The sequence below is a fragment of the Cherax quadricarinatus genome, chromosome 33 (assembly GCF_038502225.1).
Source record: "Cherax quadricarinatus isolate ZL_2023a chromosome 33, ASM3850222v1, whole genome shotgun sequence".
NCBI lineage: Eukaryota > Metazoa > Arthropoda > Malacostraca > Decapoda > Parastacidae > Cherax > Cherax quadricarinatus.
The window spans coordinates 31,275,666-31,294,442 of NC_091324.1; the positions used below are offsets into that span (position 1 = coordinate 31,275,666).

Here is an 18,777-nt window from a genome sequence, read left to right on the forward strand (position 1 = left end):
AGAATACTAGTGTTCTCATTACTTCACCCCTAAAGGTCGGGTATTCAACAGACAATTAACCAAAACATCAAACAATCAGCCTCCGGGCATTCACTCGACTCCTGGGCTTCATTTGAGTGCCACAGAGAAGCCACGATCAATTTGCCAGTGCATTAAACAAGCTATGCAAACAAACGACATGCCATTTAAAACACGACGTGTGTTTAGTGCGTGCTTGTTTTAACCCCCATGACTATCCTGTTGTTCGCCACTCCAACTGCTGGTTTGAATATAGTTTCACGGTGAGAAAATAGCAAAAGTGTTTTAACGATCAAAGATACAGCATCCGCAATTACTCTGATAGCTTTATTATGCACCCCCATACCCATCCTGTGCAGCAGCAGCAGTAACAGCTTGGAGTACAGCAGCAGAGAGTGCAGCAGCGACTATTACACATCACACAAATCAAACTTTACGGTATTAAAAAAACAGTTCTTAAACACCGCTTAAGTCAGTAAAGAAGTAAATATAAGTGAGAATTACTACATTTACAGTGAAAATTTTCTTGCGGTGAGACATAAAGGTTACCCTGCAAACATAATTAATTGTTGGCTCATGTCAATGTACAAGTGAGAAGGAAGAACTCCCGCCCTTCCCGGTCACACACCAAGTATATCTGGAGTGCCTTAATTAAAAGAGTATTATTTGCTTGGCATCTCTTGTTTCGAAAGTCCATGTATCCCAATGGGGGGGGGGTCGAAACATGGATTGGATAATAAACACTCACGTCGGATGTTCTAGTACTTATATTGGATGGAATGTATGGAGACGCCAGGCCTGACCTGTCTCCTCTCTTACGTCTGGATTTGAACTGCCCTCTCGAGTGCCTGGAGGGTGAGAGGCATACAAATCATACTGGGTCAGCAGTAACGGTCTGTGATATAACAGTGATTCACGCAGGAGGCAGTGAATCAGTAACGGTTGGTATGAATCATTACTACTGACACTACTGGTAACTGATACTACTGAGACATGCTATCCAGCTTACCATATTCTTGAACGCAAGATTTATTTTAACAGAAAAGTTCCCCACTATTTGCGCCGAAATATGGGCTGCTGTGTTCGTCGTATGGCCCTCAGGAGTGCCAAACATTGCCCCGTCAAGTAATCCAGAGCCGGGGGAAGAGGGTTATGTGCGAAGAATGGTTTCCCACTAAGAATCTGAGCTTATAGCAGTTGTCTCCGATTTTACCTTGACTCTTAATGTCCCACTTATTTAAAAATGGCTGTGGGTAGTATAGCAGCACAGACATGGTGGCAGGTGTTGAATACAACAGCACGGACATAGTGGCAGGTGTAGGATACAGCACCACGGACATAGTGGTACATGGAAATATATGGGTGAGACTGATACTGTAACGGGTGACTTGGAAGTCCATACCGAGGCTATCTACTTCTGTCTAGATTAAGAACTACCATGTATTATGTAGGCGTATGAAAAAAGGGTAAAAAAAATCAGAGGGCTAGGATAGAGGATTGAAGGTGCAGCACCTTGGCATGGTACAAGGGAGAGAGCACAAGGGATGCAGAACAAGCGTGTAGTGACTGGGGGATACGGTACACTGACCACTAGGAGCCAACTCCCACGCTGTCAGCCCTTGCAAGTGGTCATCGCCGCGGCCGCCAACCACTGCTTTCACTGCCACCACTGCCAGCCACCATAGCCACTGCCGTCCACCACCACCATCCCCTCCGATGTAACTACCACCACCCGCTGACCGTACTGCGAAGTCCTTGTTTTCTCTTCTCACGCAATTACACCTCATTCAAGACTATAAGTACGTTATTTGCCCCACACAACGTGGTCTCATAAGTTACCAAAAACGCTTATTTACATTTCACGTGTGGTCATAAACAGCTAAGTGACTTAAACATTACCATAAGTATTCAATTATACTTATAGCAACATAAGAATGAAGGGATATTTATGTATGTCTACTGACCCATGGTAGGCAAGTCGAACTCACACCCACCCACGCCAACTCATATTCATGGAAAGCGCTCAACCCCCATGAGTATCAACAGACATTTATAATGACGTATCAGACTGGATGGATCCTCTAAATCTCTGCAGATGATGTATAGCTTTCGAAAAAGTGGCTACAAGAGTTGACTCTAAACAAGTGCAAATTCATAACATTTGAAGAAGAGGTGGGGAGACCAGAGATGGAATATAGAACAAGAGACGAGAAACCACAGGAATCGACGAAAGGGATACTGGAGCAAACATCATACCGAACATATCTCCGGAAGAGAACATAAACGTATGACTTCAGCTACCAATGCGAGGCTAGAAAATCTCAGAACAGCCTTCAGGAATCTATAAAAAAAAAAGTCACTACTCTGTACACAACATATGTCATTCCCATCTCGTTATATGTTGCTAAGCTTGGAGTCCCTACCTAATTAAGTATATTCAAAAACTTGCAAAGGTGCTGGGGTTTGCAATTAGATTAGTCTCAATCCTAGCCCCACACACACACACACACACACACACACACACACACACACACACACACACACACACACACACACACACACACACACACCATACACCCCTTCCCCAAAGATGGCTGTTAATTACAATTCTTCGCCTCACCCCCACCCCCTCCTCAACGTACAAGACAAGATGCAAGTTTCATGGATGAGTGAGTAATCAATGATCCATTTCCACCTTGCAACGTCATGTCACAACTATACACAACAGGGACGGAGAGACTAACAGAAGGGGAGGCAGGGTTTGGACGGGACTAGAAGAAAAAGGGGAAGAGAGGAGAGATGGAATCGAAATACACACACACACACACACACACACACACACACACACACACACACACACACACACACACACACACACACACACGAGTCTAGGTACCATACTTGACTCCACTTCGTGGACAGCGAGAACACAGCTTATATACAACAACAAGAGTCACACAGCGACTTTACTCTGGCTGTACCCTTCTCAAGAACATTACTTCATCTGACATCATTCATTCCAAAAATGACTCGCGTTTGGAATACGTTCGTACAGCATAATGTCATCGATGAGACAGTCAAATGGTCAAATGACTAAATATCACTGACCCACAGATGGCCCCAACTTCATCCTATTCCCTCTCTATATGTCTCATAACAATAAAAAGGCTTTCAAACGAAATGAGGTACGCAACTGCACTTACCTTGCAAATAAAGGCAGGAACTCTTAATCTAACCATGTAAAAACCGCTGTGTGGAGAGAGAGAGAGAAAGAGAAAGAAGGAAGGGGAGGAGTGAGGCAGCAAGACTGGATCCAGTAGTTACCATAAGTCCGTCTGATATAGATGAAATAGAATATAGGAGATCTCTGGGTGCTAGTGACTATACAGGTCGGCCAGACTGCTGGAGCTAGCCGCATGCACACCAACATACGCACCACAGCCAGATTTGAGGAAACGAGGGAATTTGTGAAGGTACAGAGATAGGGAAAGGAATGCAGGAACAGCGCCTAAATTGAAGGGGTGGTAGAAAAAACTGCCCCTGGGATGGGGAGTGAAAACTACAGCTACCTCACGCCCTTGTTTACAAACACCTGGTGGGTGGAAGGCGATGGGTCGGCCGAGGACAAAAATTGAGGAAGAAGAGGAAGGGGAAGGGGAGAAAGAGGAAGAGGAAGAGGAGGAGGAGGAGGAGGAGGAGGAGGAGGAGGAGGAAGAGGAGGAGGAGGAGGAGGAGGAGGAGGAGGAGGAGGAGGAGGAGGAGGAGGAGGAGGAGGAGGAGGAGGAGGAGGAGGTAGGGGAGAACGAAGGATGGAATGAGACACTACGAGAATAAAAGTGAAGGATTAATGAGAGTATCATCAGCCTTCAATCCAGAATTTATTGAGATGATTCTGCATACATCGCTAGCTGTTGTGATTCATACAGTAATAAGACGGAGATGAATGATAACAAGAATAAGAACAAATCGAACAGCAAACACGAGCCTTAAAAAAAAATCCAACACATATATGGTACACAAAACAGACGATTAATGAGAAGAATTAACAAGCAAACAAGAGCCATTAAAATCAAAGCCCTCCAAAACATACACACACACACACACACACACACACACACACACACACACACACACACACACACACACACACACACACACACACACACACACACGCACGCACACACATGGAAAGGAACACAAACTGCCCCTGTCATTACGATGAGAGTTGAGCTCTCCAAGACGTGACTGATAGCGAGCTCGTCCTAGTGGTCAGGCCACAGCGCTGGGAAATTTCATGCACATTCTTGGGAGAAAAATCTTTTACACAAGGCTTGTAGGGAAAGGTTTACAGGTTTACCTCGAGTCGCTTCCGGAGGTCACCACCCCCGCGGTCAGGTCCCTGACCAGGTCTCCTGGTTGTTGGCCTGATCGATCAAAACGTTTGTGCCTGCCGTCCGCAGTGCAACGTGTACACTACAACCTGGTTGAACAAGAACTGTTTTGAGGAATTTGTAGAGTTCTTTCTTGAAGACAGCTAGGGATTTGTTGGTGACACCCACTGTGCATGAAGGGAGGGCATCGAAGAGTCTTGGCTCAACACTTATTGAGTTCTCTCTCAGTGTACTCATCGCTTCATATGTAGTAATCTGTAACTTCAAGCGCTCCCAAGAATTTGGGTGCTTAGTTGAGCTTAAACGAGCCGTGAAGGTTCTCTATACATTTTCCAGCTCAGCAACTTCGCCTGCCTTGAAGGGAGCCGTTAATACACAGCAATATTCCAGCCTAGAGAACGAGTGACCTGAAGAGAGTCATCACTGGCTTGACATTCCTTGTTTTGAAGGTTCTAGTTATCCAACCTATCAATTTTCTTGGAGATGCAATTATAACGTTGTTATGGTCCTTGATCGCAAGATTTTCTGACATTACCGCCCCAGGTCTCTCACATTTGACTTACGTTCTATTGAGTGGTCTGAGTTTGTCATGCTTTAATCTTGATTTTAATTTCTTCCATTATTCCATGGCGTAATAACTGAAATTTGTCCTGTTTAAACATCACATTATTACGGACTCAGGCCCAAGTATCGACAGAGTTCCGGACGCTGGTATAAATATCACCTGTGCATCTGACTGAAGAAGACTGCTGTGCAGGCGAAACGTTTCAGTAATAAAGATAGCAGTGTTGCACATTCGTCAACTTGTCGGTAGTGAATCGCAAAAAAAAAAAAAAATATTAAAACAGTCAGACTTCTAACAGAAACTTACAAACAAAAAGTGCGTGTAAAGAAAGATTTCTAGAACATATTCATATATATATATATATATATATATATATATATATATATATATATATATATATATATATATATATATATATATATATATATATATATATATATATTTCTTTCAACACACCGGCCGTATCCCACCAAGGCAGGGTGGCCCAAAAGAAAAAACGAAAGTTTCTCTTTTTAAATTTAGTAATTTATACAAGAGAAGGGGTTACTAGGCCCTTGCTCCCGGCATTTTAGTCGCCTCTTACAACACGCATGGCTTACGGAGGAAGAATTCTGTTCCACTTTCCCATGGAGATAAAAGGAAATAAACAAGAACTAGAACTAGAAAGAAGATAGCAGAAAACCCAGAGAGGTGTGTATATATATGTTTGTACATGTATGTGTAGTGTGACCTAAGTGTAAGTAGAAGTAGTAAGACGTACATGAAACCTTGCATGTTTACGAGACAGAAAAAAGGACGCAAGCAATCCTACCATCATGCAAAAAAATTACAGGCTTTCGCTTTACACTCACTTGGCAGGACGGTAGTACCTCCCTGGGCGGTTGCTGTCTACCAACCTACTACCTAAAATAAATAAATAAATAAATAAATATATAAATATATAAATATATATATATATATATATATATATATATAAATAAATAAATATATATATATATATATATATATATATATGTCGTGCCGAATAGGCAGAACTTGCCATCTTGGCTTAAATAGCAACGCTCATCTTGCCATATAGGACAAGTGAAAATTTGTGTATGCAATATTTTCGCCAAAATCATTCTGAACCTAACGAAAAAAATGCATTTTACTGTGCTTGTTCAGTATTAAATTACTGTAAACAAATCTAAAATATATTTAGTTGGGTTAGGCTAAAATAAATTGTTCTTGTTATAATAAGGTTAGGTAAGTTTTCTAAGTTCCTTATGGTGCAAAATTAAAATTTTTTACATTATCATTAATGAAAATAATACATCTTTAAACGTATAAGAGAAAATTTCAGAAATGGCTTAATTTTAAATGAGTTCCTGCTAATTGACCAGTTTTACATATTCGGCACGACATTATATATATATATATATATATATATATATATATATATATATATATATATATATATATATATATATATATATATATATATATATATATATATATATTTATTATAGTGACCACGAACGAGTGGTATTGAACAACAACAACACTGCGCTAGCCAAGAACTCGAACCCATGCTGCTCTGGCCTGCCTCATGATGGGCGAAAACACATGACGCCCTAATCCACTGGATCATACGATCCTTAAGAGTAGCGCATCCAGCGGAACTGGATGTTGTACTCGCTACCCAAGGACACACGATGGTGTGGATGACCAAACAGGGACTAGAATGAGATTAGACTAGTCATCCACACCATCGTGTGTCCTTGGGTAGCGAGTACAACATCCAGTTCCGCTGGATGTCCTACTCTTAAGGATCGTATGGTCCAGTGGATTAGGGCTTCATGTGTTTTCGCCCACCATGAGGCAGGCCAAAGCAGCATGGGTTCGAGTCCTTGGCTAGTGCAGTGTTATTGATATATATATCGAAAAGGTTGGAGGGAGGGGGTAAAGGAGGTTTTGTGGGCGAGGGGCTTGGACTTCCAGCAAGCGTGCGTGAGCGTGTTAGATAGGAGTGAATGGAAACGAATGGTATTTGGGACCTGACGAGCTGTTGGAGTGTGAGCAGGGTAATATTTAGTGAAGGGGTTCAGGGAAACTGGTTATTTTATATAGCCGGACTTGAGTCCTGGAAATGGGAAGTACAATGCCTGCACTCTAAAGGAGAGGTTTGGGATATTGGCAGTTTGGAAGGATATATTGTGTATTTTTATACGTATATACTTCTAAACTGTTGTATTCTGAGCACCTCTGCAAAAACAGTGATTATGTGTGAGGTGAAAGTGTTGAATGATGAAAGTATTTTCTTCTTGGGGATTTTCTTTCTTTTTGGGTCACCCTGCCTCGGTGGGAGACGGCCGACTTGTTACAAATATATATATGTGTGTGTGTATATATATATATATATATATATATATATATATATATATATATATATATATATATGAATCATGCAAAACAACCACAGGGGGAGTTGAATTTATCATTCAACTCCCCGTGCGGTTGTTTTGCATGATTCTTGTGTGTGTGTGTGTGTACTCACCTATTTGCACTCACCTATTTGTGGTTGCAGGGGTCGAGTCTTAGCTCCTGGCCCCGCCTCTTCACCGGTTGCTACTGGGCCCTCTCTCTCCCCGCTCCATGAGCTTTATCAAACCTCGTCTTAAAACTGTGTATGGTTCCTGCCTCCACTACGTCATTTTCTAGGCTATTCCACTGCCTTACAACTCTATGACTGAAGAAATATTTCCTAATATCTCTCTGACTCATTTGTGTCTTCAACTTCCAATTGTGACCTCTTGTTTCTGTGTCCCCTCCCTGGAACATCCTGTCTTTGTCCACCTTGTCTATTCCACGCAGTATTTTATATGTCGTTATCATGTCTCCCCTGACCCTCCTGTCCTCCAGTGTCGTCAGGCCGATTTCCCTTAATCTTTCTTCATAGGACATTCCCCTTAGCTCTGGAACTAACCTTGTGGCAAACCTTTGTACTTTCTCTAGTTTCTTGACGTGCTTTATCAAGTGCGGGTTCCAAACAGGTGCTGCATACTCCAGTATGGGCCTGACATACACGGTGTACAGTGTCTTGAACGATTCCTTACTAAGGTATCGGAATGCTGTTCTCAGGTTTGCCAGGCGCCCATATGCTGCAGCAGTTATCTGATTGATGTGTGCTTCCGGAGACATGCTCGGTGTTATACTCACCCCAAGATCTTTCTCCTTGAGTGTGTGTGTGTGTGTGTGTGTGTGTGTGTGTGTGTGTGTGTGTATGTTAGTTACCATTTTGTGTGTGTGTGTGTGTGTGTGTATGTGTGTGTATGTGTGTGTGTGTGTGTGTGTGTGTGTGTGTGTGTGTGTGTGTGTGTGTAAGAGCCCCCACACTCACACTATTTCAAAACAAGCTCAAAACACAATCATTCCGCTTACCCCCTCTCCCCTTTGAAAACAAAGGGGAAAGAGAGAGAGAGAGAGAGAGAGAGAGAGAGAGAGAGAGAGAGAGAGAGAGAGAGAGAGAGAGAGAGAGAGAGAGAGAGAGAGAGAGATGAGATGAGATGAGATGAGAGAGAGATGAGAGATGAGAGATGAGAGATGAGATGAGAGAGAGAGAGAGATGAGAGATGAGAGAGAGATGAGAGAGAGATGAGAGAGAGATGAGAGAGAGATGAGAGAGAGATGAGAGAGAGATGAGAGAGAGATGAGAGAGAGATGAGAGAGAGATGAGAGAGATGAGAGAGATGAGGGAGATGAGAGAGAGATGAGAGAGAGATGAGAGAGAAATTTAGCCTCAGCCTAATTGGCGGAGATGTGAGATGGTTTATTTGGGATGTTAGCTATTGAGGTAAACACTGCTGAAGGTTAACAAGGTACGACCTGCAGACTTCCTGGCTAGCTAACTAGTTGGGTGTCTAAGTGATTAAATGACTGTCTAACTAACAGGCTGAATGGTTATACAACCGGTTGACTGACTGGCTATATAAGTGGCTGTACCTTCCTATTCACCTAGCCCCTCTATTTACCTGGAACACACTATCTCCTTACATACCTGCCTATCTTCTCAAATTTCTCACACCAGCCTCAAAGGGAGACCCGACAGTCGCAATAAGGCACCAATGACAGAGAGAGTGGCAACAACCACCAGCTTCCACTCCCGCTAATGGAAAGGAAGTAAGAGCAAGCACCAATCCCTATCCCTAGTAATGGGAACGAGGTGGAAGCAAGCACCAGCCCGTATCCCTAGTAATGGGAACGAGGTGGAAGCAAGCACCAGCCCGTATCCCTAGTAATGGTAGGGAGGTGGAAGCAAGTACCAGCCCCTATCCCTAGTAATGGGAGGGAGGTGGAAGCAAGCACCAGCCCCTATCCCTAGTAATGGGAGGGAGGTGGAAGCAAGCACCAGCCCCTATCCCTAGTAATGAGAGGGAGGTGGAAGCAAGCACCAACCCCTATCCCTAGTAATGAGAGGGAGGTGGAAGCAAGCACCAGCCACGCACACCCACCACTAAGAGAAAGCAGAGGTTTGATCCACAACACATACCTGCGATCCTTTAATGGCATAACTCACGAAGGTGCCGGCACTGTGGTGGAATGTGCCCGGGTGAGGATAGGTGACTCAAGTGAAAACATGTGACGTTACTAGGTAATGATGCTAGATGAGGGTGAGATCCTACACGTAAAAACGTGTAAAGTTACTGAGTGAGGGTGTGGGTCGTATCCAGGTGAGGTTACATGACGCACCCAGGTGAGAGTAGGTGATGCGCTCAGGTGAAAAAAAGGTGGGGCCAAAGTGACGGTGAACTTAGTGTCAAGTAAGCAGCGAGTATAAATGTTCACAAGCACACCCTCAGTGCCCACATCTGTACACTGGTCGCACATATACATATCTCTCTAATTTAACAGTTATAGTACCATTATTGTTAGTGTACAGGGAAAATGCGGCCTTGGTGACCTACAAGCAGTTGCCTGGAGGTTACCTGGAGGTTATTCCGGGGATCAACGCCCCCGCGGCCCGGTCCATGACCAGGCCTCCCGGTGGATCAGGGCCTGATCAACCAGGCTGTTACTGCTGGCCGCACGCAGTCCAACGTACGAGCCACAGCCCGGCTGATCCGGCACTGACTTTAGGTATCTGTCCAGCTCTCTCTTGAAGGCAGCCAGGGGCTTGATAAACTTCCGACATAACTATACCTTTCTCCCCCACACGAAGAGTTTTCCTTCGTGAAGCAAAATATCTATAAACGAGATGAGATTATGAGTGTCTCTAGGTGAAGATTAACTAGAGATGCTACGAATATAATTATGTGTAGGTTATGAGGTCGAGTATCTTGAGGATGAGACAGTGTATCTGTAGTTTATGAGAACAGAAGTATCTGCAAGGCTAATATACACACGTATACCGATCTACAACAAGCTGAAAGAACTACCAAAGACGAGGAGAATAAACGCTGAAGCCGAGGACGCGTGCGCGAGGACCTGGTGCTGATAATTTAAGCATTTAGGAAGCGTGCGCGAGGACCTGGTGCTGATAATTTAAGCATTTAGGAAGGGTTAACACATTGAATTCGACAACAAACCAGCGGAAGACTTTAAGGCAAGTAACAACGATGACTTCTGTAGATTGCAAGGCAGAATGCAAAACAAATAATGCCAGAACAAAACATTTCGAGTAGAGCAAGGCTAATATAACGTTTTGCTCTAGGAGTAGCTTTACCTAGTCATACCACAACTAAATGAAAAATGCAGGGGTACGGTACACGTTTTCACAGCTACTGCTAGCTACAACAGCAACTATGAAAGATGTACATGTCTTATATTAGATCCTTATTGTTTACGCTGCGTCCATGTTAATTTAAGCAAAGAACATTCTCTTCGGCACTTAGAGCTAATGCACAACGAAGCCCTCAGAACTATTCATGTCTGTCCCAAAGCTACCAAGATCCTTAATATGAGGAAGGAGCTTGGTATTCCTAATGTCAGTGATAAAATATCTAAGCCTAACACCGTAAGTGGTCTTAAAATGTTCAGAAATGAACCACACTTACACATTTTTTTTAAAATGTTAAATATCGAGAGGTACATAAACGCAAATCTAAATGGATTGTGAAAACATACAATTACAATAAACTATATTACTTGCCTGAACTGTATCGCTATAAACAAAGAAAGAGTATTCATTTAATATCTACGGAAGCTGCATTCACTTAATTTCACAAGCATAGATATTAAAAAAATGTCAGAGAAGGAATTAATGTACAATACTTATGGATTCCATCACACACTGAATTACATTTCCCTATGGGAAACTTTTCCAATTAGACTGAATTAGATTACAAAATCTCTACGAGCGATAAGTCGTTGACCAACGACCCCTCTGGTAACACGCTACACATGTCTTACTATACACGCAAACAAAGCAACACAGCAGTGGTTCTACTGGTTCAAGCAAGGCACAGCTATCCACACCCAACCATTTCCACTCAAAAGAATATAAAAACCTTATTCTTTATTTTCCATTTACACAATCACATCACATCCCTACTTATTCTACGTCTTTACAAACTGGTGAATGGTTTATATTCTGATTTCCGCCCATTTATGCAAACTACTGCCCGTCGATCCACCAGGATCCAGGACAATTTCTTGTCCGACATCGTGTGCCATTTTCCACATCCTCCGACACGATACCCATTTGCAACGATTAAGAGACGCAGCTCAGAGATACACCCTATTATCATCTAGTCTGTCCACTCAAGGGAGGTTCCTTGAAGCCGGTGACTCTTGATGCAAAGAATTGGACCTATCTTCCCAGTCTTCAGTTCGAATCTTACTGGTTTCCATCCCCCCAGGCGCTGTACGACCCGAGTGAGTTGAGAGCTTCCCCTCTTAACACTATAATATAATAGTTTATTTAGACATGATACATAGTTGTACAAGGAATTATAGTAGTTGAGTGTACATGCCAAAAGCCCCTTGTATGCACAGCATTATGGGCAGGCTTAAAATTAACTTAAGATTAACTAAGCTATGATAGAATCAGTTTTAAAAATTACAGTAAACAATTTACAATTTGAAGCACAATTGAGTATTTTAAATTATTATTAGTATTATTATTACTAATAGTATTATTATTACTAGTAGTAATAATAATACTAATACTGCCTCTACTAGAGGTTCTGTGGTCTATTGGTAGACGACTGCGTAAGTCCACAAATGGTAATATAAAGACAGTTTATGGAAAATATTTATATTACGTTTCACCCAGCATCAATAAATTCCCACAGTGGGTGAAACCGTAAATTAAGGGTTTTCTCGGTGTCACTGTTTATCTCGTGGCTTCCAAAGACTACTTCCTCTTTTATTCTTCCCCTTCTCTAGGCTACCTGCTCATCCAACATCATGCCCCGTTCTTCAACTTTCATACTTAGTTCAGGCGCCTCTAATATACATACGTCTCTTTCATAGTTTTGTACCCTATATATGTACACACACACTTGTCATTCACCAATATATAGGTTTGACGGACCTCTCACAGTCATAACATGGGTCCAAGGAACCTATCACAGCCAAAACACAGGTTCACGGGACCTCTCACAGCCATAACAGGTCCAAGAAATCTCTCACAGCCATAGAGGGGAACCAATTGGCCCAAAACGCAAGTCGAAGAAACCTCTCACAGCCGTAACACACGTCCAAAGATCCCATAACACAGGTCCATGGGGCTTACAACACAGGTCTATGGGACCTATAGCAAATGACAATGCGACCCACAACAGCAGCTCAAGACGAAAATTATTATTATTATAATCAAAAAGAAGCGCTAAGCCACAAGGGCTATACAGCTCAAGACGAAAATAAGCCAATGAATTTTGGGAGTTATAGTAGGTTAAATCTACGCAAGTTACTCTAATGTAAGAATACCGAAAAAAATAGTGTTTATTGCAATTGTATAAAAGTGCAGCAGCTCGTAAACCATATGTAGTGAAAATAAATAAATAATTATATTATTATGAACACATGTGCAACTGGAAGACATTAACGTGGATAATTTTAGCTCACCAGGAGCTTAGCCAAGCCAATAATTGTGCTGCCAGTATTTATTTATTTATTACAAGTACATGCACAAGGTATACAGGCCTAGCTGACATCAGTGACATGCTACTATATAGAAAGCCGCTTGTTATGCAGAGTATTGTGGGTAAATTAGATCCTTGTCCCAGGATGCGATCCACACCAGTCAACTAACACCCAGATATCCATTTTATTGATGGGTGAACATAGACAACTGGTGTAAAGAAACACGCCCAATGTTTCTACCGCCGCTGGGAATCGAACGCAGACCCTCGCCGTGTGATGCTAGGGCTTTAGTAATGGCCTTACAAAACTCCTGGTAAGCGAAACGTAGCCGCAGTAAATGTCTTATTAGTTGCACATAATAAAAATAATGATAATAATAATAATAATTTAATTTACTACAAGTACATGTACAAGGTATACAGGCCTAACTGACATCAATGCCATACTACTACATAGAAAGCCGTTTGTTAAGTAGATTATTTCGGGCAAATTAGGTCAGTTTTGTCCCAAGATGCGACCCACACCAGTCGACTAACACCTAGGTACCCATTTTATTGATGGGTGATCATAGACAACCAGTGTAAGGAAACATCCAATGTTTCCACCCCTTCGCCAGGAATCGAACCCGGGCACTCACCCTATGAAGCGAGAGCTTTTGCCACCAGTCCACGGGGCACCGTGTCTATTTACCTAACATAGTGTCGGTAACCTTATTAAAATTACTATTATGTATTATTTCAATTGGCCAAGCGACCCCACCAGCTTTCTGCCACGGCCTCTCAACACACACTTACCTCATCATATATCACTGCTCGTGTTTATTTGTTGCATACTTTTGTGTGATTTTTCGTTATCCCATATGTTAGGAAAGTATGTGTTTATTATAGTTAATTTGCAAATACGTAAGTCGCTTCACACTTTTTTTGTTAAGAGCACCACCACGGTGTATATATAATCACTTTTGCTAAGGGACAACGATCTACTTAAAAGGATGGTGGATGCGTTCAGAGCTCTCCGTAAGGAACTTAGAATACAGGATGCGTTCAGGCCACTTTAAAGTACGGCGGCGCGTGCGTTCAAAAGCACTCGGCAAAGGAGGCACACGACGTTCAGGTCACTCAAAATGAAGTTTGGAAGATGTCTAGCGCCATCACAATACCCAAAAGAAGACAGTTCGATTGGTGGCCAATGTTCCCATCATTGCCATAACAACTTAGAAGACACACTTAGACAGAGGCGAACGCAGGGAGGGAGGGCACAGCAGACCAACAAGTGCCTGGCAGAGCAGACGGCAGGAGAAGAAGGCGCAGACACCTTCCTCTCAATACAGGCATGATAACACTGCCTACCACCACACACGTCTTCCTGATCTAAGCTTCAACCTTCCTACATCCACCCACTATCCACGTTTTCTTTGATTCCACAACGCAACCTTAAGGGCAAACTACTCTGGGGTGTGCCTGCAAGTAATCATCTCTCAGGTTCATATTGCGCAATCTATCCTATCTGACACAAAGTTTATCCAGATATTTTTAGCCATGTGTGATCCTTTTATCAAGATATAAATTATCCAGTTACTGGTCATATCTAAGAGAACGTAATCCACGGTGCCAGGCTCCAAAATATATATTATTATATAAGCAAAAATATGTGGATAGTTAATTACAATTAAGATGCACTTTAAAACGTATGTATTTTGTCTAATCCCAATAAAATATTTGCACATTTTTTTGCAAATATTATGCAAATGTGCCTTAGAATGTGGCACTGTGCAGTTTGGCCTCATAATGTCCTCTTCAGCAAATTACAAGGTGTACATGTACACAGACAGGTCATATAACCTAGGTGAAGGGTAGGAACAAAGCACTCTGGGCAATAGTATTATCCGAGTCTGGTTTTCGCTGACCCTGTGAGATAATTATTATAATCATGGGGGAGCGCTAAATCCGTATTATTATACCGCGCCTGTGCAGGGGGGATGGAAGGCATTCAGGCTTAATTTAGGGAATTGGAGCACAGATCCAATTCCCAAGATCAAGAGCCCCTCACCAGCGTCAAGGAACCTCCCTTGAGGGTCCCTGCGAGATAAGGAAATTGAGCCGTAATGTGAATATACAATTTATTTTATATATAATGGAAGCATCTCTCCAGTTTATACTACGGTTACGATTCCCAATATGCTGGAAAATGAGCAAACTGTACTGCGCAAAGATAATTGATCTCAGTTACCCCAGTGAGTAAATTTCTTTCAGTTCATCCTATATACGATTAGCGACAACGTTAGCAGACTATGTCATATATGCTGGGTACATCAAGGGCGGTTCCGTGTTTACGTGCTTATCTATTTTTTTTTACATTAATGAGGTACAGCTTTGGTGGCAAAAAGACATGCAAAGAACCTTTTATTTATAGCGGTACATATTATATTATTACTATTACATTCATGGGAGGAGCACTAAACTTGTAGGGCATCCAGGAACCTCCTTGAGGAAGGTTTTACACAGTGGGGGCTATATATCGCATGAAGTTTTTTTTATTATAAGAACCTCTATTATCGTTTGTCGGTTTCCAGCCATTAATCCACCTGTAAGATACGTGAGAGCAGGGACTAACTCTTTCATGTTCTTGCACATAGTTTCATGTAGTAAGAGATTAAGCACTTATCAGCTTCTACTGTGTTTATTTTTTTTTCTTAGTGATACCTGTATATTGAAACAGCAAAATATGGGGTTGATATCACCAGTGACTTGTCAACTATTACAGCCCCAGTAGTTGACTGTCATTATGGCGGCGTGTTCACTCACAGGATGACTGAAACTGCCTAGTAAACCTGCCTCTTGGGGCAAAATCTAAAACAAAACAAAAAATTACTGATTGGATCTCTAGTAATTGGTACTGGCTCTTGCTTGAACTAACAGCATAAACCATTTCGGATAGTCAAGTATTTTGCACCGTCCAATGGTTGTTTTTTTTTTCTGTTCTTAGTACAGGAAGGTCCCGCATATACAATACCTTCTTCTCGGTGTTCCACGTTTTCGTTGATTTCAAATTAAGCCATTGTTCAGTGTGTTCCGGCCGACGGCGAGAGTCACCAGCGGGTGGAACAATGACTCAACTGAAAATAAAGGAAAACATGGAACACCGAAAAGAAGGTACTGTATAAGCGAGGGTTTTTCTGTATTGTGAACTACACAGAAACCACACCTATATTACCCTGCTCATACTCTACCTACAATGACCTATTCATCTTGAGTGCACAAGCAGTAGCACCCACCTATTATACACTGTGTGCACATGGTTGTGTATGCAAGATTGTGTGTATAAACCGTATGTGCAGATGTTATAATGCATATGAATACACCTTGTGCGCACATGATTACGTGTGTGTGTGTGTACTCACCTAGTTGTGGTTGCAGGGGTCGGGTCACCGCTCCTAGCCCCGCCTCTTCACTGGCCGCTACTCGGTCACTCTTCCCGCTCCATGAGCTTTATCTTACCTCTTCTTAAAGCTATGTATGGATCCTGCCTCCACTACATCACTACCCAGACTATTCCACTTCCTGACAACTGTATGACTGAAGAAATACTTCCTAACATCCCTGTGAGTCATCTGAGTCTTTAACTTCCATCTGTGACCCCTTGTTGCTGTGTCCCATCTGTGGAACATCCTGTGTGTGTGTGTGTGTGTGTGTGTGTGTGTGTGTGTGTGTGTGTGTGTGTGTGTGTGTGTGTGTGTGTGTGTGTGTGTGTGTGTGTGTGTGTGTGTGTGTGCGCACCTTATGTCCACATGCTGAATGTGTATGTAACTGCGTGAGTGTACCATATTAAAAGTTAAGATCACATTCCTCTACAAACCAAACTTAAACTAATACTTATCAACACAACAAAACTGTTCATGCCATGAATTCCAAATCAAAAACCACCAGGTACCATAACATAAAAACCACCAGGCACCATAACATAAAAACCACCAGGTACCATAACATAAAAACCACCAGGTACCATAACATAAAAACCACCAGGTACCATAGCATAAAAACCACCAGGTACCATAACATAAAAACCACCAGGTACCATAGCATAAAAACCACCAGGTACCATAACATAAAAACCACCAGGTACCATAGCATAAAAACCACCAGGTACCATAACAAAAACCACCAGGTACCATAGCATAAAAACCACCAGGTACCATAGCATAAAAACCACCAGGTACCATAGCATAAAAACCACCAGGTACCATAGCATAAAAACCACCAGGTGCCATAGCATAAAAACCACCAGGTACCATAGCATAAAAACCACCAGGTACCATAGCATAAAAACCACCAGGTACCATAGCATAAAAACCACCAGGTACCATAGCATAAAAACCACCAGGTACCATAGCATAAAAACCACCAGGTACCATAGCATAAAAACCACCAGGTACCATAGCATAAAAACCACCAGGTGCCATAGCATAAAACCCACCAGGTGCCATAGCATAAAAACCACCAGGTGCCATAGCATAAAAACCACCAGGTGCCATAGCATAAAAACCACCAGGTGCCATAACATAAAAACCACCAGGTGCCATAACATAAAAACCACCAGGTGCCATAACATAAAAACCACCAGGTGCCATAACATAACCACCAGATGCCATAACATAAAAACCACCAGGTGCCATAACATAAAAACCACCAGGTGCCATAACATAAAAACCACCAGATGCCATAACATAAAAACCACCAGGTGCCATAACATAAAAACCACCAGGTGCCATAACATAAAAACCACCATGTGCCATAACATAAAAGCCACCAGGTGCCATAACATAACCACCAGGTGCCATAACATAAAAACCACCAGATGCCCTAACATAAAAACCACCAGGTGCCATAACATAACCACCAGGTGCCATAACATAAAAACCACCAGGTGCCATAACATAACCACCAGGTGCCATAACATAATAACCACCAGGTGCCATAACAAAAACCACCAGGTGCCATAACATAACCACCAGGTGCCATAACATAATAACCACCAGGTGCCATAACATAAAAACCACCAGATGCCCTAACATAAAAACCACCAGGTGCCATAACATAATAACCACCAGGTGCCATAACATAATAACCACCAGATGCCATAACATAAAAACCACCAGGTGCCATAACATAAAAACCACCAGGTGCCATAACATAAAAACCACCAGATGCCATAGCATAAAAACTACCAGGTACCATAGCATAAAAACCACCAGGTGCCATAACATAACCACCAGGTGCCATAACATAAAAACCACCAGATGCCATAACATAAAAACCACCAGGTGCCATAACATAAAAACCACCAGGTGCCATAACATAAAAGCCACCAGGTGCCATAACATAACCACCAGGTGCCACAACATAAAAACCACCAAGTGCCACAACGTAAAAACCACCACGTGCCACAACGTAAAAACCACCAGGTGCCACAACAAAAACACCACATGGTGCCACAACATAAAAGAACAGGAGGTTCCACAACACAAATGGTAAAAAACAGCAGCCTTTACACCCAATCGATCCCACACAACACACCACCTTTAATCACCGCACCCAGCAGTGATTACACACATATATATATATATATATATATATATATATATATATATATATATATATATATATATATATATATATATATATATATATATATATATATATATATATATATATATATATATATATATATATATATATATAT

General features: G+C 42.1%; 1 protein-coding gene across 3 annotated transcripts in view; it reads right to left on the minus strand.

The window, feature by feature from the left end:
* Positions 1–14,375, minus strand: part of LOC128693860 (adenomatous polyposis coli protein-like) — a 551,448-nt gene extending 537,073 nt beyond the window's left edge. For all 3 annotated transcript variants that reach the window (XM_070091007.1, XM_070091006.1, XM_070091003.1), the window contains exon 1: positions 13,833–14,375. The gene's annotated coding sequence lies outside the window, so the exon portion shown is untranslated. The remainder of the gene's footprint in view (positions 1–13,832) is intronic.
* Positions 14,376–18,777: the final 4,402 nt, after the last annotated feature.